Source organism: Boleophthalmus pectinirostris, unplaced genomic scaffold (genome assembly GCF_026225935.1).
Source record: "Boleophthalmus pectinirostris isolate CB_2022bp ecotype Guang Dong unplaced genomic scaffold, ASM2622593v1 HiC_scaffold_10, whole genome shotgun sequence".
Lineage (NCBI taxonomy): Eukaryota > Metazoa > Chordata > Actinopteri > Gobiiformes > Gobiidae > Boleophthalmus > Boleophthalmus pectinirostris.
This window is the reverse complement of record NW_026570971.1, coordinates 9,718,223-9,735,980: the sequence shown is the minus strand read 5'-3', so window position 1 is coordinate 9,735,980 and position 17,758 is coordinate 9,718,223. Positions and strand designations below refer to the sequence as shown.

Genomic DNA, 17,758 nt, shown 5'->3' with positions numbered 1-17,758 from the left:
TAGTATTTATTTTATGTATTTATTTATTTTCTTTATTATCATTATTATTATGATTATCATTTTATTCTATTTTTATTTTTATTCTACTTCATTTTTATTATAGTTTTCTAAAGCAGAAGTCAGTGGGTTTGTTTCTTTCATTAAGTCATTTTGGATGAATATTGTGATTTAAAATGTAAAAATACCATGGATTGTAAATAAGTAGCAAACACAAGCGTGACAAGTGTCTTCTTTAAGTGACGTGGACACAGTGAAGTGATCCAGTGTTTTAGAGGATGTAGTCCACACAGATACACAGAAGTGCCCCCTGCCAGCCCACCACACACTTCTGATTTCACGTATGTCTTTTGTCTCTTCACCAACATGTTGACATCAGCCGCACGTTTTTCCGGTTTCTTAAAATTCCCCGCAAAGTCAGACCTGCATAAATCACTGGTCCATCTCCACTGACCACAGACCAGAGTTTAGCATGTGATCTTTAACTAACACAGGAGCTCCTCATGAGAGTCGCGCAGTGACGCACCCTCCTCCCGCTCTCCTCCCACACAGCCTGAGTCTACAGTGACCCAGGCCAACCTCCCAGATCCATTTACAATCATTATTACAGTCTCTGTGGACAGGCGGGTTTCTGTGGTGGGTTTGCATGTTCTGCCTGTGTCTGAGTCCTTAATGTGCTCTAGTTTCTCCAGATTTCTTTAGGTTCTCCTGACTAATGTTCTCAGCATATAGACATATATAGAGCGGCTAAAACTCTTGCCTAACAGCAAGAAGGTTCCAAGTAGAGCTCTGCACTCGTGACGTAAAACAGTGCGGCACGGGACATATTTCGAAAGCTCATTGCGGGCGCAGGCGTGAGTGGAACTTCACAATGCGGGGGCAGGTGCGATGATAGACTACAGTCCCATAAACTAAATATGAGTGTAAAATAAAATATACAAATGATGTTTGTTTGCTTATCATGCACAGTGTTGGGGAGTAACAGATTACATGTACCGGAGTTACGTAATCAGAGTACAAATTATGAGTAACTGTATTCGGTTACAGTTACAGTTTCAGTTTCAGTGAGTGGTAATTGGATTACAGTTACTTGGTTGAAATAAATGATTACATGGCGGTATTTTCCTGTTTTCACTTTTTTTTTTTTTTTTTTTTTTTTTTTTTGGTAATTCCACTCATTGCCGGACACTAAACCAAGTCGAAAACCAGGTCTAAAACCAGGTCTAAACCCAGGTCCAAACCAGTTCTAACCCTGGTCTAAACAAGGTCTAAAACCAGGACTAAAACCAGGTCTAAAGCAGGTCTAAAACCAGGTCTAAAGCAGGACTAAAACCAGGTCTAAAGCAGGACTAAAACCAGGTCTAAAGCAGGACTAAAACCAGGTCTAAAGCAGGACTAAAACCAGGTCTAAAGCAGGACTAAAACCAGGTCTAAAACCAGGTCTAAAACCAGGTCTAAAACCAGGTCTAAACTAGGTCTAAAACAGGATTCAACAGGACTAAATCATGCCGCGCAGACCGTGTCTCCTCCTCTTCTATATAATATTTTTAATTTGGTTAAGTAAAGTCTGGGCTTTTCATTGTCTTTTAACAGACAAAACATCTTATGTGAAGATTTCCGAGGCTTCTCTACAGTACAAGTCAAGTAATCCAAAGTATTCAGATTACGTTACTCACTTTAAGTAATCTAATGGATTACGTTACAAACTACATTTTGGGATATGTAATCTGTAATCTGTAGGGGAATACATTTTAAAAGTAACCTTCCCAACACTGATCATACATCATTTATGCTGGATATTTTATTTGGCCTCAATAAAAACATTTTAAGCAGCCTAAACTTGTGGATGTGCTCTAATCTCGCGCACATTTTAATAAATTCCTCTCTGCTTCTCTGTGTTTGACAGAGCTTAAGAAAGTGAACATCTTGCGTGACTTGCGGGTGCAGCGGGACAAAATATCGCAGATGTGGGCGGGAGCGGAACTGAAAATTACAATTCTTTACAGGAGCAGGACTGCACAGTGCGGGAAAATTTCAGTCCCGCACAGACCTCTAGTTCCAGGTTTGACTCCCGGGCCTCTGTGCGGAGTTTGCATGTTTCTCCTCATGTTTCCCCTCATGTTTCCCTCACCCCATCAACCCAAAACATGCAGACGTATGGATAAATAAATACAGATAAATATTCTCTACAGGGAAAATACAGTGGGCCATATGTGGATCCCCTGACGTGGGAAGCAGAGCTGCACAATAAAGGAAAATATCGAGATATTGTAATTACAATGAGATTTCCAATTGGATCACATTTTTACAGTCTTATTTCAGTTTGAAGTTAATTTTAAATGTGTCCTGGGGAATTGACAAAAACTATGAATTGACAAATAAATAAAAAAAAAAATCACGTTATACAGTGTACAATAATATCAAACTGTATTTTTGTGCTTGTGGCATTTCAAATTTAGAATATTACACCAGCTTAGTTATTAGCAAAACTAACCCTAATCCTGCCAGTTTCTCCTCCTCCTTGTGCACCCCTCCCTCGCTCTCTCCATTCTCGGGATAGTTACAATATTTGCCTGTGTGGAACAATTGAGTGCATTGAGTGTATAAGACAGACACAATGGAAACGCACATTCTCCCGGAGCACAAAGACGCACAGTGTGGGCATTCAAAGTGCTGCTCTGCTCACACCACGTATATGTGTAAGTAGATATGTGTCAGTGTGTGCGTGTGTGTATGTGTGTGTGTGTGTGTATGTGTGTGTGTGTATATGTGTGTGTTACGTCATGGCTTTGTGTCAATAAGGAAAGGCATTCAGATAAATCAGGTACAAACAAGAGATACAGCGATAGAGCAAATCTGCGGCGACAAAATTAACCCGTATTTCAAATTATTAGTCCGTTTGCATCTCCGAAGCTCAAAATGCTCCAACTTGTGATGTCATGAAGTGGTAGTTTTCAAGTTAACAGCTCCTTTTACCTTTTAGTTCAATACAGATTGGCAATTCCAGAGGTAAAATCACCCAAATGATTCTAGTGAAGGTGTTTTGAGCTTAAAAACACAGTGGAGCACATGACATCACAAGGTGGAACAGAGTCTTGAGAGAAAAATATAGTCTAAATATGCAGCATTTGTGTGTTAAACATGTGTGAATGAAACAAAACATTGTGATGAGGAAACAACATTATAACGCAGACAGTCTCACTTTTGAATTTACCTTGGACAAAATTACAATCACAGGCCCTATATTTTTCTTTCTGTTCCGTCTTCCCGATGTTTAAATCTGTCTTTTTCCAGCTTTTGTGCCAACTGGGCCAATGGTCGGCTTAATAAACTCTGGAAATGATGACGTAGGGCGCCGGCACAGGACTTCACATTTTGAGAAAAGTATATACACACATGTGAGCTGAACCAGGAACATCGGTGCCTTATGGGGCTAAAAATGTAAATGTTTTTCTAATTATGACTCGGTTTTGCATAGTTTTATACTAGTTAAAGCGCCCATATTATGCAATTTTCTGAGCTATGTTATAATGTTGTTTCCTCATCACAAATATGCCTGGAGTTTTGTTTCATTTTGAGTCAATTTTGCATAATACAAGACCTTTAAGTGGCAGTTTTAAGGTAAAAAAGCTGAAAAGAAAAGCACAATAATACAGGAAATAGCGTTCTAAAACAGAACCCCTCTACCTATATCGTCAACACAGAAAATTAAAACGCCCAATGGGAATCACCGTAAACATCATCACAACAAAGAATCTTGAATCTTAAGTGTATCACAGATTTACAAATTTAATTGGTAGGGATGTAAAAATAACCAAAATATCGTGATATTGTATCGTCAAAAGTCTCACAATAATACCGTGGGCCAACACAATATATCGAATTACAAGTCTCTTTGCTTAAATTCATTGTTTTGGTGCAGCAAAACTGAGTGAACTACATATACCATGATCCTTTGCTCCATTACATCGCAGACTACGTGAAACATAACACAAATAATAATCAGAATAATCATTTTTAAGATCATTTAAATCTTAATTATTTGTTTTATGACAGAACAAAAGTCTTGTCAAGGCATTTCAAAAGGAAAAAGTTGCATTTGTCTCCAAAGTCGTCTACATTATTTTCATACCCTGTAATGTAGATCGTGAAAATACCGTATCGAGAGATTTGAATATTGTTACATCACGATTAATTGGAGAATGAAGTAAGTAAAGAGCAGAGGGGATGTACTGGTGGTGTTGGAAATGGAAGTTAAAAAATATGGTGTCTTGAAAATAAGTGGTAACTGAGAAAAAGCTCTGAAAAGATCTGTTCGAGAGGTCCTATATTAATATTAGATTGACTCTTGTGAGCTTTAAGCCATGTTAAAATGCTGTTACTTCATCAAAAATAAACCTGTAGTTGTGTTTTGATTCATTCACGTTTGAGTAATCCTTTATTTTCAGGCTGTCTACATCTCCAAAGCTCAAAATGCTCTGTTCCACCTTGTGATTGTCATGAAGCTTTCAGGTTAACAGCTCCTTTTACCTTTAGTTCAGTAGAGATTGGCAATTCCAGGACTGAAATGATCCAAATGTTTCTAGTGAAGGTGTGTGGAGTTTAAAAACACAGAGGAGCACTTTCTGTCAGAGGTGGAACCAAGTCGTTAGGGTAAATGGTCACATTTTTCTATAGCGCTTTTCCACCTTCAAGGCACTCAAAGCGCTTTACAACAAGGAACCACTCACCCATTCACACACACATTCACACACCAGTGTACGCAGACACTGTTGGCAAGGTGGGTTAAGTGTCTTGCCCAAGGACACAACGGCAGCATTCATCTGTGGGAGCTGGAATCACACCAGCCAACCTGTGGGTCAGTGGATCTGACCGCTCAACCTGTGATGTTTATGTCGAGAGCGGGATTCCAACCGCCAACCTTCAGATCAGTGGGCGAATGCTTATCTTGCAAGTCTCAAGTAAGTCTCAAGTCTTTGCCCTCAAGTCCGAGTCAAGTCATTTCAAGTCTTTAAACCAAAGAACCAAATATAGCTTAGATTTCTGCAATTTATATGAATTTTAAGATAAGTTATACTTAAAAAAAATCATAATATATTTATATATGAGTATTTATAGAGTGTATAAGAGTTGGAGAAATGTTACTTTTTTCTTTTTAAATGACAAGATCTTAGTGTGAATCATTACAATCAGAAAAGAAAGAATTCAAATTTAAAAGTGCTTCAAGTCTTCCCAAGTCACAGGCCTCAAATCCGAGTCAAGTCCCAAGTCAAACAGGCAAGTCCAAGTACGAGTCTCAAGTCACGGGTCCATAAATCCAAGTCAAGTCCAAGTCGTCTGCTTTGAGCTTCAAGTCATTTCAAGTCTTTAAACAAAAGAACCAAATATAACTTAGATTTTTGGAATTCATATGAATTTTAAACTAAATTGTACTTTAAAAAAAGGTCATAGTGTATTTATATATGAGTATTTACTGAGTATATAAGGCCTGTGTTTTTCTGGAATATTTATGTACCAAACTGGCTCTTGTATATAGTATATGAAAATAAATACATGAAAAAAATATAAGAATAAAGTAGAAATGTTATTTTTTCCTTTTTTAAATGTCTTGACAAGATCTTAGTGTGAATCGTTACGGTGAGAATAGAAAGAATTCAGATTTAAAAGTGCTTCTCAAGTCTTTAAGTCACAGGCCTCAAGTCTGAAAGTCAAGTCCCAAGTCTTAGTCCATTTTATCAAGTCGAGTCTCAAGTCCTAAAAATACTGACTCAAGTCTGACTCGAGTCACAACTTGGAAATCCCCACCTCTGCTTTCTGTATTGCCACATGACATCACAAGGTGGAACAGAGTGTTTTCTGTTTGAGAGAAAATGCAGGGTTTGTGAGTAAAAAATGTGTGAATGAAAAAAAAAAGACACATCTCCAGGTCTGTTTGTGATGAGAAAACAACATTATAACACACTTCAGATCAGAAAACAGAATAATATGGGCCTTTAAATATTATGTTGCTTATGTTATGTCACATGTACTTTCAGAATGACAAGCAGCAATGTGCAGACAGGTGCAGACAGGAGCAGCGTGCAGACAGGTGCAGGGGCAGACAGGAGCAGTGGGCGTTCTGCTTCTGTGGTCGTGTGCACTACTTTTCCAGGTAAAACAGGAAGTCATGAAGAGACGTGTGAAAGGCAAAGCAAAACTGTCAACTGAAAACTGTGCCAACAGAGCACGAAGAAGGAAATAAATGAAAAAATGTTATCGCACACACATCTGACTAATCAGCAAGAACTCTTTTATTTTATTATTTACATTTGCTTTGTGTAACTTTTCCGGTGGAGTGTTTGTTAAATGCTTTTTATCTGTGGAGATGTTATTGTTTTGTCTGGAATGTTTCACAGTATGGCATTAAACCTTTCTATTTTAACTGAGACGAATCCAGACCAAGTTACAGCTCAGATCTGTGGAGAGGCGACCCCGCTCACAGTCAGAATTAAGTCTGTGCAATTAATCGAATTCTGATAACGATTTTGATTTGTGTGTCAGACGATCTCCAAACTCATATAATCAAGTTGAAACGATTTAAGCTTGACAGTTTATTTTGGGATATTTTTTATCTAAATAAGTATATTTATTTAAATTTTTAGATACAGTGATTGTAGAACAGCTGGATATATAGTTTATTTTGGATACAATTACGTTTTTCTATTCCTTATTTCATGTATTTTATTAATTTTATGTTTTATACATCGCAAAACTGATCTAAGGTTCATATTTGTAGCCTATAACCATTTAAAATTGTATTGTTATTGATAATTTATGCAAAACTAAGAGATTTTTTAAGAGAGAAATGCTGAATAAATGCATTGTGTAACTAAAAAATAATCGTTTGGACAATTGTGATTTCAATATTGACCAAAATAATTGTGATAATTTTTTCCATGAATCAAATGCAGTTTTTCTTCGTATTTTTGAGCTGTAAAACCACCTGTAATTGAATAAATGTAAGGTAGAGCTGTTTAAAGTCATACTGTGGAACATTCCAGGCAGAGCAATGACATATCCATTAAAAAACAAGCCATCACCCCTCCAAAAAGTTACATAGTGCACCTTTAAAGGACCTAAATTACGCAGAACTGTGAGGTTTTATCCATGTTATAATGTTGTTACTTCATCAAAAACAGACCTGGAGTTGTGTTTTGGTTTCCTACATTATTAATCTGTCTACATCTCCAAAGATCAAAATATTCTGTGGTAGTTTTCAAGTTAATAGCTTCCTTTTTTTTTTCTTTTTGTTTAGCAGAAATGTAATACTTTCAGTCGTAGAGTTGCCAAATGCTTCTAGTGTCGGCGAGTGGAGTTTAAAAACACAGTAGCACACAATGGAGGCGAGGCGGGTCGGGATGCAACAACAACCAAAATACCGTGATATTGTATCGTCAAAGTTCTCACAATAATATCGTGGACTGTCACAATATATCGAATTACAAGTCTCTTTGCTTAAATTAAGAATTATGATGTAGCAGTATCTAAAAAGACAGAGGGAACTACATAGACCATGATCCTTTGCTCCAATTCAGTGCAGACTACAAGAAGACATAACAGTTCTAAGCACTTTAAAGTCTTTGGATTAAGTCTTGTCAAGGCATTTTAAGAGGAAAAAGAAGCATATTAACAGTTTTGTCCATAAAATATCGCAATAAATATCGTACCGTGAGATGTGGATATCGTTACACCCCTACAGTTGGGTTAAAAGCGTCTTCCCCAAGGACACAACGACAACAGCGTTCATCTGTGGGAGTTGGAATCGCACCACCAACCTGTGCGACAGTGGATCGTACCACTCAACCAACGGCGTTTACGTCGAGACCGGGATTCGAACCGCCAACCTTAGGATCGGTGGACAAACGCGACACAAACTAAGCTCCTGTCGCCACCTCTGACTCACCACGATGAGTTTTAGAAGCACATCTCACAACTTTCTGAGGCCTGAGCGGAGTTTCGGTAATGCTTACAGCAACAACTAGCATGCTAACAGTGCACTTCCTCATTATCAGACAATAATAACGAATTGTAACTAGACGGAGGCAACACGCGGAGGACATATTTTGACGTCAAGAGCTGGTTTATACAGTATATCTGTCCCGAGGCAAGACACATTTCGTCCAAATCCACGGAAGAAAATTGTGCGTGGAACCTTGAAGTAACGTTATTGACGATTCTCATTTTCTATAGTCCACGTCCATCTGCTACACGTTAATACATATTTCATAGAATTGGGTTTTTAATGATGGGTTTTCAAAATGCACACGTTTCAGAGTGAGTGGAGGTTAATGTATAATGTATCAACACTGTGCGTAATGGTATAATATGAGCATAATGTAAGCCTAAATAATTCAGCGTGGTAAATAAAAGAATAGGCCAAGACCTCTGTTCTGTAACATGTGGAAAATATACTGTATGTCGTTTGTATCTGGATGCTGAATACAAATTGTTTCATTATAAAGGTTCTATTTAGATTAGGCAAAACTGACTCTTGTGAGCTTTAAGTCACGTTATAATGTTATTTCCTCATTAAAAACAGACCTGGAGTTCACATGCATTTGAGTAATCCTGTCTACATCTCCAAAGCTTAAAATGCTCTGTTCCACCTTGTGGTGTCATGAAGCTGTAGTGTTCAAGTTACTTTTTAGCGTTTTGTTCAGTAGAGATTGGAAATTCCAGGGTTGAAATTATCCAAATCATTCCAGTGAAGATGTATGGAGTTTAAAAACACAGTGGAGCGCAACATTAGAACATACATATGAAAGAAAAGCCTTAAATTAAGAGTTATGGTGCAGCAATAGCTAAAAAAAAAAAAGAAAGAAAAAAAAGAGAGACAAAACAGAAGGAACTACATAGACCATGATGCTTTGCTCCATTTCAGTGCAGACTACAAGAAGAAGTAACAGTTCTAGGTCTTTTTAAGTCTTAGTTCTTTGGATTAAGCCTTGTCAAAGCATTTTAAGAGGAAAAAGTCACTTATTAACATTTTTGTTAACCTTAAATATTGCAGTAAATATCGTACCATGAGCTCCAAATGCTCTGTTCCACCTTGTGATGTCATGAAGTTGTAGTATTCAAGTGACCTTTTAGCTTTGGTTCAGTAGAGATTGGAAATTTCAGGGCTGAATTCATCTAAATGATTCTAGTGAAGGTGTGTGGAGTTTAAAAACACAGTGGAGCGCTTCCTGTATTGCCGCATGACATCACAAGGTGGAGTGTTTCAGTTTGAAAGAAGAATATGAATGAAACAAAACACAACTCCAGGTCTGTTTGCGATGAGGAAACAACATTATAACATAGAAAATAGAAAGAAACAGAAAGAAAGTAGAGTAATATGTGCCCCCTTTTAAGCAAAATCAAATTTTTGGAGCTTTTATAACATGTTCCTTCATCAAAAACAGACCTGAAGTGGTTTTATATGTCACCCACGCATGTCTGAGTAATTTAGCAATCTCTCCCGGGCCCTATTCTAACCCTTCGTACAGTTAGCTGTAAGATTTTGTCCAATCCCACACTAGAATTCTCCATAAATATACAAAAACATGATACAAATATGAACAAAACAACATACTACAACTTCACAAACCTGATGCGATGTGCAGTAGTTTAATTAGTTGTTGTGGTAGCGCACTGACGGGGGAGTGACTCAAAAATTATTAAACACGTCAATATGTTATTTTCCGTGAATATACTGTAGCAGCATTTTCAAAACAATCAAAGGTAACACGGTGATCTAAACCCGATAAATTGCCGATGAATACCTCAAACAAGGCAATTCCACGGAAACAGAAAGTTAAAACCACACTTCGGAACATTATTTACAGATACGGTTTACGCCAAATGGTGGAATATTAAAGCCAAAGGAACAACATTTCGGTGGAAACAAGCAAGAGGACGACGACGACAGGTTTTTCAGTTCAATAAACACAATCAATCACACAAAAACACATTTATTTTAGTCTGTTTTGTTGGCTAAAATGTGACATACTGTGGCTTTAATGTCAGTTCACAACTTTCTATAGGCTTAGTATGTATAGAACTTTCACTGATTAATTAATAAAATAGTAATTAAATAATATATGGGAAAGTTTATAAGTGCTGACAATGTTAAAAAAAAAAAAAAGTAGTATTTCTCATATTTTATGTTTTATAGTTTGAAAATTCCACATTATTTCACCGATGTTTTGATTCTGTCTCATAACTCGAATAGAACTAAAAAGAATCTGACATGATTATCAAGTTAAAGAGATACTTTGGAACATTTTTTACAGATACGTTTTACGTCAAACGATGGAATATTAAAGCCAAAGGAACAACATTTCCATGGAAACAAGCAAGAGGAGGACGACAACAGGTTTTTCAGTTCAATAAACACAATCAAAATCAAACAAAAACGCACTTATTTTAGTCTATTGTGTTGGCTAAAATGTTACATACTGTGGCTTTAAAGTCAGTTTTGATGATGAACAGTTCAACATTTCACAATTTTCTATAAGCTTAGTGTGAACAGAACTTAACAGAACTCATTAATTAATAGAATAGCAATTAAATAATGTTTGGGAAAGTTTATAAGTGCTTTATGTAGACAATGTTTGAAAAATTTAGTGTTTCTTGTATTTTATTTTTTATAATTTGAAAATTCCATATTATTTCATCGATATAGAACTAAAACATATCAGATATTATTATCAAGTTAAAGCCATACTTCGGGACATTCACCGTGGAGATTTTGTTGGAGGTTTTGGCTTTCTGTGGAATATTATTATAGCCAAAGCAGCAACATCACCATGGAAACAAGCAGGAGCAGGCCCCAGTCCAGGCCAGATAAGAGTCAGGTTTGTGGAGATGCAAGCTCACTCACAGTAAGAACGCACGGTTTTCAACGCTGCCTGCTTGTCGCTATGGAAATGTGAAAACTTAGACTACAATGTTTCATGGTATAGCATTAAACGTATTCATCTCTGTGCAGATAAGCAGGTGCCACAAGTTACAAATCAGATCTGTGCAGAGGCGAGTACAGCACGCTCAAAGTCAGAATGCATGATAGATTAATGCCGTACAGAGTAAGAGTAAAATTCCAGACAAAGTTACACACTGCACCTTTAATCACAAGTTTTCTCCAAATATGTGTACTTTTACTGCAGTATTTTTGGTTGAGTAGTACTTTGACTCCGATTTAAAAGTGCTATATTACACAAAATTGATTCCTGAGAGGTTTAAGTCGTGTTATAATGTTGTTTCCTCCTCAAAAACAAACCTGTAGTTGTAGTTGTAGTTTTGTTTCATTCACACATGTCTGTCTACATCTCCAAAGCTCCAAATGCTCTGTTCCACCTTGTGATGTCATGAAGCAGTAGTTTCCAATTTAACCTCTACATTTACCTTTACTTCATCAGAGATTTTTGGCAATTCTTGAGCTGAAATCATCCAAATGATCCTAGCGAAGGTGTATGGAGTTTAAAAACACAATGGATCACTTTATTCCTGTGTGACATCACAAGGTGGAACGGAGTGTTTTCAGTTAGAGAGAAGAACTCGGCTTAAAAATTCAGGGTTTGAAGAGGGAGTGACTTGAAACTTATTAATGTCATGTCATTTTCCGTGAATATAGAAGCATTTTCAAAACAATCAAAGGTAACACGGTGATCTAAATATGATGAGTTCGCAATTAATATCTTATAGAAGACAATTCCACGGAAACAGAAAGTTAAAACCACACGGAACATTCTCTACAGATACGTTTTATGCCATACGGTGGAATATTATTAGCCTGATTCATCAGATGGTTTCACTTCATAGAAACCATCTGACCTCGCAGCGTTAGGGTTCATTTGCTCGACAGTATGTGGGTACTTTTTTTAATTTAACCAATCGCTGCTATTTGGTCGTGACATATGTAATGCACCGCTAACGGGGCTGTAGGAAGAAGGGCAATAACGTCTTTCCCCTTGATAAAATTCACCAAACATTGTTCCGGCTTTAAACCGTTGCCAACACAGAATGTATAGCTCTTCGTTGATTGTGCCCAGAACCGCACTTCCGGGTTTTTTGTGAACTGTCTAGTGCAGAGGTCTCCAGCCTGTAGCTACCTGTAGCTCTCCACCCCCTCACAAGTAGCTCGCCAAAGGATTTTTGAATTATACGCATTGTACTAAATTACTAAAATTTTATTACCACTGTAAATGTGTTATTTTGAACCTTGAGCTCTGACAAATGTTTTATATGAACAACAGTTAAGGCTGGTCCTCTTATATCGACTCTATTTCTTGCAGCTGCTAAAATGAGGAGCTCTCCGGCATTTTCATTTTGTATAGTCAGCGCACCAGAAGCAAAAGGTTGGAGATTCCTGGTCTAGTGTATTCTGATTCCTGACCTAGTCACTGGAGAGAAATGAAACTGAGTAAAGGCACTAGGTGGGGCCAGCCTGACTAGACCATTATCGCCAAAGGAACGACATTTCCATGGAAACAATCAATTTAACAGCTAAGTTTACCTTTACTTCATTAGAGATTCTTTGCAATTCTTGTGCTGAAATCATCCAAATGATACTAGCTAAGGTGTATGGAGTTTAAAAACATAATGGATCACTGTATTCATGTGTGACATCACAAGGTGGAACAGTGTTTTCAGTTAGAGAGGAGAACTCATCTTAAAAATTCAGGGTTTACGCATTAAAACATGTGTGAATGAAACAAAACACAAGTCTCCGGGTGTGTTTGTGATGAAGAAACAACATTATAAATCAGAAAGTAGCATAATATGATCCCTTAAACATGAAGTAACACAGCAAGGAATATTTTTTATGTTTGCCACTACATACACAACTACATTTAACACAGAATATAGGCGTGTATAGAAAACTTCACTTCAGAACATCATTTGGATAAGCAGAGAACCACCAAAACAACACCCGTGCGTCATGCGCCATGGCCAGAGCATCGACCCGGCGTGTGACAGCAACAGCAGCAGCAGCAGCAGCAGCAGCAGTGTCCGTATGCGCACAGCGGGACTATAGTACGCACAAATCACATCAGGCCCGAGGGGGGAAAACGGCCACGAACCGCTCGCCTTTCATTCAAAGCACTCCAGAGCACGCATCACGCATCACGCACGGCGATTGTCACAACAGACCCGCTTGCATGACTTAACCCGGGGCCCGGAGACCATCGGCGCGGCTCGGTGTTGTCACAGGCCTGCATTGTCACCGGGGGGATGGATAGATAGAGGGATAGATAGAGAGATGGACGGATGGAGTGGTGGCCTAACTAACACCCAGCTCCCCGCATCCTCCTCTCCTCTCTTCTCCTCTCCTCTCCCGACAAGATGGATGACTGCACTCCCGATCGTATCACGTAACCCGGTTAGCTCCCCGCAGCCCCGTTTCTCCGCCGACAACACGCCAGCGCACTCGGCGTCGATTCCCGTCAGATAAATCGACGCCCGGGTTTACGTCGAACCCCAAGCAAGTCAATTCACTTTCTGCGGCGCATTCCCTGCCGCTGCCACTGCTGCTACTGCTGCTGCTGCAACACTAGAGGCCCCTACAATCACTGCAAAACAGCTTCGCTACGGGCACCTCGGCTCCACACGCTCCGCACGCTCAGTTTTACGTTTCTCGGGGTTAACGGGGCCGTACGTGAACGCGCGCCCGGTGGAAAAGCGAAAGGGAAAAGCGAATGCCAAAGCAAGCGAGCTCCACTGTGTGACTGTGTTATTCATCTGCTCGGTTTGTGTCGATAGAATGAGCGGCGCAGGCAGAGACAAGGCGCTGCATCCACTGAACAGACTGTTTTGAGTGAGAATTGCGCAAACTTACCGCAGCGAACTCAGACTAATCCATCGGAGTGTGTAGAGGGGCTTCGTGGCTCGGGTCTGGCGCTGTTTTTGTCTCCTCGGGGTCTGTTTTCTGGGCGTTCGGAGGCAGCGGAGGGACAGCCTTCCTGACGATCGGCTGCTGCTGTCGCGACCGTGCGTAAAGGCGATGACGGCGGAGTGGCACGGAAAGCGCGCGGCACTCACTACGAGCTGCTTCCGGTGACCTTTTCCACATGAACCAGTTTTATTGTCTCAAAGTCACTGGCACTCGGCGCTGGAAGCAGAGGGGTGGGGGAAAACAAGGAAAGACACATGTTATCAGCTCTTCTGGTTTATAGAGACAGTTATAGACATTTTTATAGTTATATCTGTAATTTTGAGGTTTACTATCCTCAACTTTTTCTGCTAAATCGACTTTTCAGAGCTTTTAATCATGTTATCATTGTTTTCCTTTCTCATTTACCTTCTTGAAGTTGTATCTCTTTTTTTTTTTTTTTTTTTTTGCCAATCAACCCAAGTTTTTCTTCACAGTGGTATTGTTGGAAGTAACTGAATACATGTACAGAGAATACACATTTTGAATAGTAGTTTACTGTGCAGTTAACTGTGTTTTGGTACAGAAATACATTTTGGTATGATCACTCTAATTAGGCTTCAAACTGCTCAAAATTGGTGAAGAAAAAAAATATAAAACACAGCTCTTATGGTGTGTGCAAGTGTTTTTCCTACTCTGATCAGTGATAAATAAATGCATTACAAACAATCAAACAAATATAAATAAAAGCTGTTATTAATATTGTGATGTGTGTTTATAATTTAAATGCAACCCTACATGAAAGTATTCTAAGTATTCAGAATACAGCACTCTGATTGGACCATGTATCAGATTACATTACAAAATACATTTTAAAGCAGATATTCAGTGTTAACTAAATACATACAGATAACAAAGGATTCTTCCCATCACTGCAGGCACCCACTGCTCTGTACATACTAGTTTTCCAATTATATTTTCTCAATTGGTGATACACATAGGATTTGGCAGTGTCGTGTAACTAAGTACAAATGGGGAAAAAAAATCTGTGACACAGTAGTTATCCATAGGAGGTGTCAACAACTTCATAGCTTTTTGTTGTGAGTAAGTAAGTAAGTTTTTTATTTATATAGTGCTTTCACAGACATTTGTCACAAAGACACTTTACAGAGCATTATTCATTCACTCCATACCCAGTGGTGGTAAGCTACTATTGTAGCCACAGCTGCCCTGGGGCAGACTGACGCAAGCGCCGCTGCCATGACAATCGGTGCCATCGGCCCCTCTGACCAGCACCATCACTCACACACACACCACAGTCATACTAGGCAATGTGGGTGAAGTGTTTTGCCTAAGGACACAATGACAGTTTTTGTGATTGGCGCCCCCCTGTGGCACCTGATTTTCCTCAGTGGTCTCCCATCCAAGTACCAACCAGGCCCGGCCCTGCTGAGCTTTTGAGATCTGACGGGATCAGGTGTTGACAAGCCAGTATGGCCATAAAGTCGTGATGACGTTTGCAGTGACGTCAGCTCCCACTGGGCATTATTGATCCATAGGTGTCATAGATTATAACTGTACAGCCAGACAGTGACATAAGCACTATATGTCTTCTTTAATGAACTGGTCATGTGCTGACAGTCGTGCAGGTCAAGATCCTTATAAGCAACTTTACTATACACAATAAAATACATTTGCCATCTGCCTGTCTCCATGGAGGTGCCAGTATCTTGTCTGGAATGTGACACATTATAGTATTAACTTTGTACCTTTAAAATAAGCAGGTGACACCATTAGGCAAAGTTAAAGGTCAGATCTGTGGAGAGGTGATCAGATACTAACCAATATCAAAACTAGTATCAAAATTAGATACTCATTTGAGCAGGTATCGGTCCAAACAAAGTCACATGCAGGACAGAAATGAACCTGAACGATCTTGAGCTGTATCAGAACAAATATAAGAGCACATAGACTAATTTACGCCTATGGACAACGATGGAACCTACCTGGACCACTGAGGGTTTACACAGATATAAGGCCACATGGGGGAACAAAAAAGAAAATACAATTGATTTAATGTTGAAAATCACATACTATGAGTGTTTTTATCATCATCATGGTATCAAAATCTGTATTGAGTACTGAGTCTATTGTTTAGTAAAATTGAAATTGAGTTTGAAATTTACCAAAAAAAATAAAAAATAAAATCATAACAACATGGAGACAAGTAGTTACATTGTCCAACTCTGAGGCTGATTCTGATGGAAGACGATACTGAGAATTGTCAATATGTAACACAACAGAGCACATGATCCCAGTGCTGGATGTGCCCTTGAACAGACTTAGGTTGTTTATTTTTGGATGAATTATTTTGTTTTTCATATCAAGTATATGTTACTATAAACTGTAGGAGATTCATTATTTAGTTGCACATTTGTTTACAGCAAATGAAATCTGATAAACGTTTCAAATCTGCCCATAGAAATAACTTTTTTTGGTCTTACCCATAGACTATATATAGAAGTGTACCAAGGGAGTGTGACGTCGCCCACAGCGTTTGGCTCCAGTCAAATGAAGTTCACGGAGGCTAGCAGTTATAGAAGTGAATTTGGAGCAGAGTTCCACTTTAGGAAGAAGAACTGAAGAGGAATAAAAACACCAGGATCATGTAGAGGTTAATACGTACATTTTAAGACCAAAATGATGAGGCTCCAAGCAGCATTTGAAGAGAGAGAGAGAAGCAACGTTTTTCAATGTAAAGTCAATCAGAGCTAGAGTTGATGGACCCAGAAGCGTGCCCATCCTCACTTCCTTTTTGGAATGTGGCAGCTCGCAGGTTCGCTTTGTTCATTTAAAGTCAATGGGCTAACCGTACATCATTTGCACCTTTGCACCTTCTATCAACTAAAAAAGGGCTGGCCTATAGTTTCATGTTCTGTCTTAAATACAGTATTTAGGCTTATATGTGTTCTGTTGAAACTTATTTAGATTCTTTTACCGTAAATGGCCACACTTTCTGCCTCCATGGGCACTGTGCACTTTGAGGAACACTTTCTTTCACATGTTTATCAAGCACAAACTAGAGGAGTGTCTTGCTCAAAGTGCACTAGTAGGAGCAGTAAGTGTCATTGAGCAAAGTCTCAGAGCTACGGCCTTCTGTGTCTCCAGGATTTGACTAAACCTTCATTGTTTTGTTCTCATGTTTATGATTGCCTAAATACTGTGGCGGATGAGGTACTCAATAAAAAAAACTGAAATAAAATTAAATGTATCAAATGAAGTAAAAGTTTTAAAGTAGGCTATCCATTTAAAAATGCACTTAAAGAGTAAAAAGTAAAAGTATTTTGCACAGATTTTGAGATCTAATAAAGCTTTAAATCTATTTTGAAACTGAAAAAACTGAACTGATCTTTTTTCCAGCAGTTTTTATTTGTACACTGGAAAAAAACTACATCTAGCTAAGTTAAAATGACTTAAATGAAGAACATTTTGCTTTATTTGAGTCAATTCAGCTTGACAGGTCAAATTATCTACCAATAGAATAAGTGTGTTTTTCTTAATTCAAGCAACATTTGATTTTGTCTCTTTATTTTACGTGCAAAACGTTGTTGTTTTTGTTATTTTAAGTGTAACAAGATGTATTTTCATATTTTAAATACAAAAAGTCTTGTTCCACTGGCAGATAATTTTACTTGTTAAGTGAATTACTCAAATCATGATAAAACTTTCTTAATTCAAGTCAACTTTGTTTTTTGCAGTGTATATTTGCGTTTGCTCAACTTTGCAAATACAAATGTGTTAAATATAATCCCTCAGCCTTTTCAGCAGGTCTCAAAATATAATAAAAAATACTTTTACTTTTCAGTCCTGTTC

The 17,758-nt window shown here is 38.4% G+C and overlaps 1 protein-coding gene and 1 pseudogene across 1 annotated transcript in view; both read right to left on the bottom strand.

Moving 5' to 3' along the window:
- LOC110153632 (tyrosine-protein kinase fyna) overlaps positions 1-14,027 on the bottom strand; it is a 72,066-nt gene extending 58,039 nt beyond the window's left edge. The window contains exon 1 of the mRNA XM_020917536.2: positions 13,853-14,027. The gene's annotated coding sequence lies outside the window, so the exon portion shown is untranslated. The remainder of the gene's footprint in view (positions 1-13,852) is intronic.
- Positions 14,028-15,271: 1,244 nt separating this feature from the next.
- LOC129411465 (5S ribosomal RNA) lies at positions 15,272-15,390 on the bottom strand (annotated as a pseudogene).
- Positions 15,391-17,758: the final 2,368 nt, after the last annotated feature.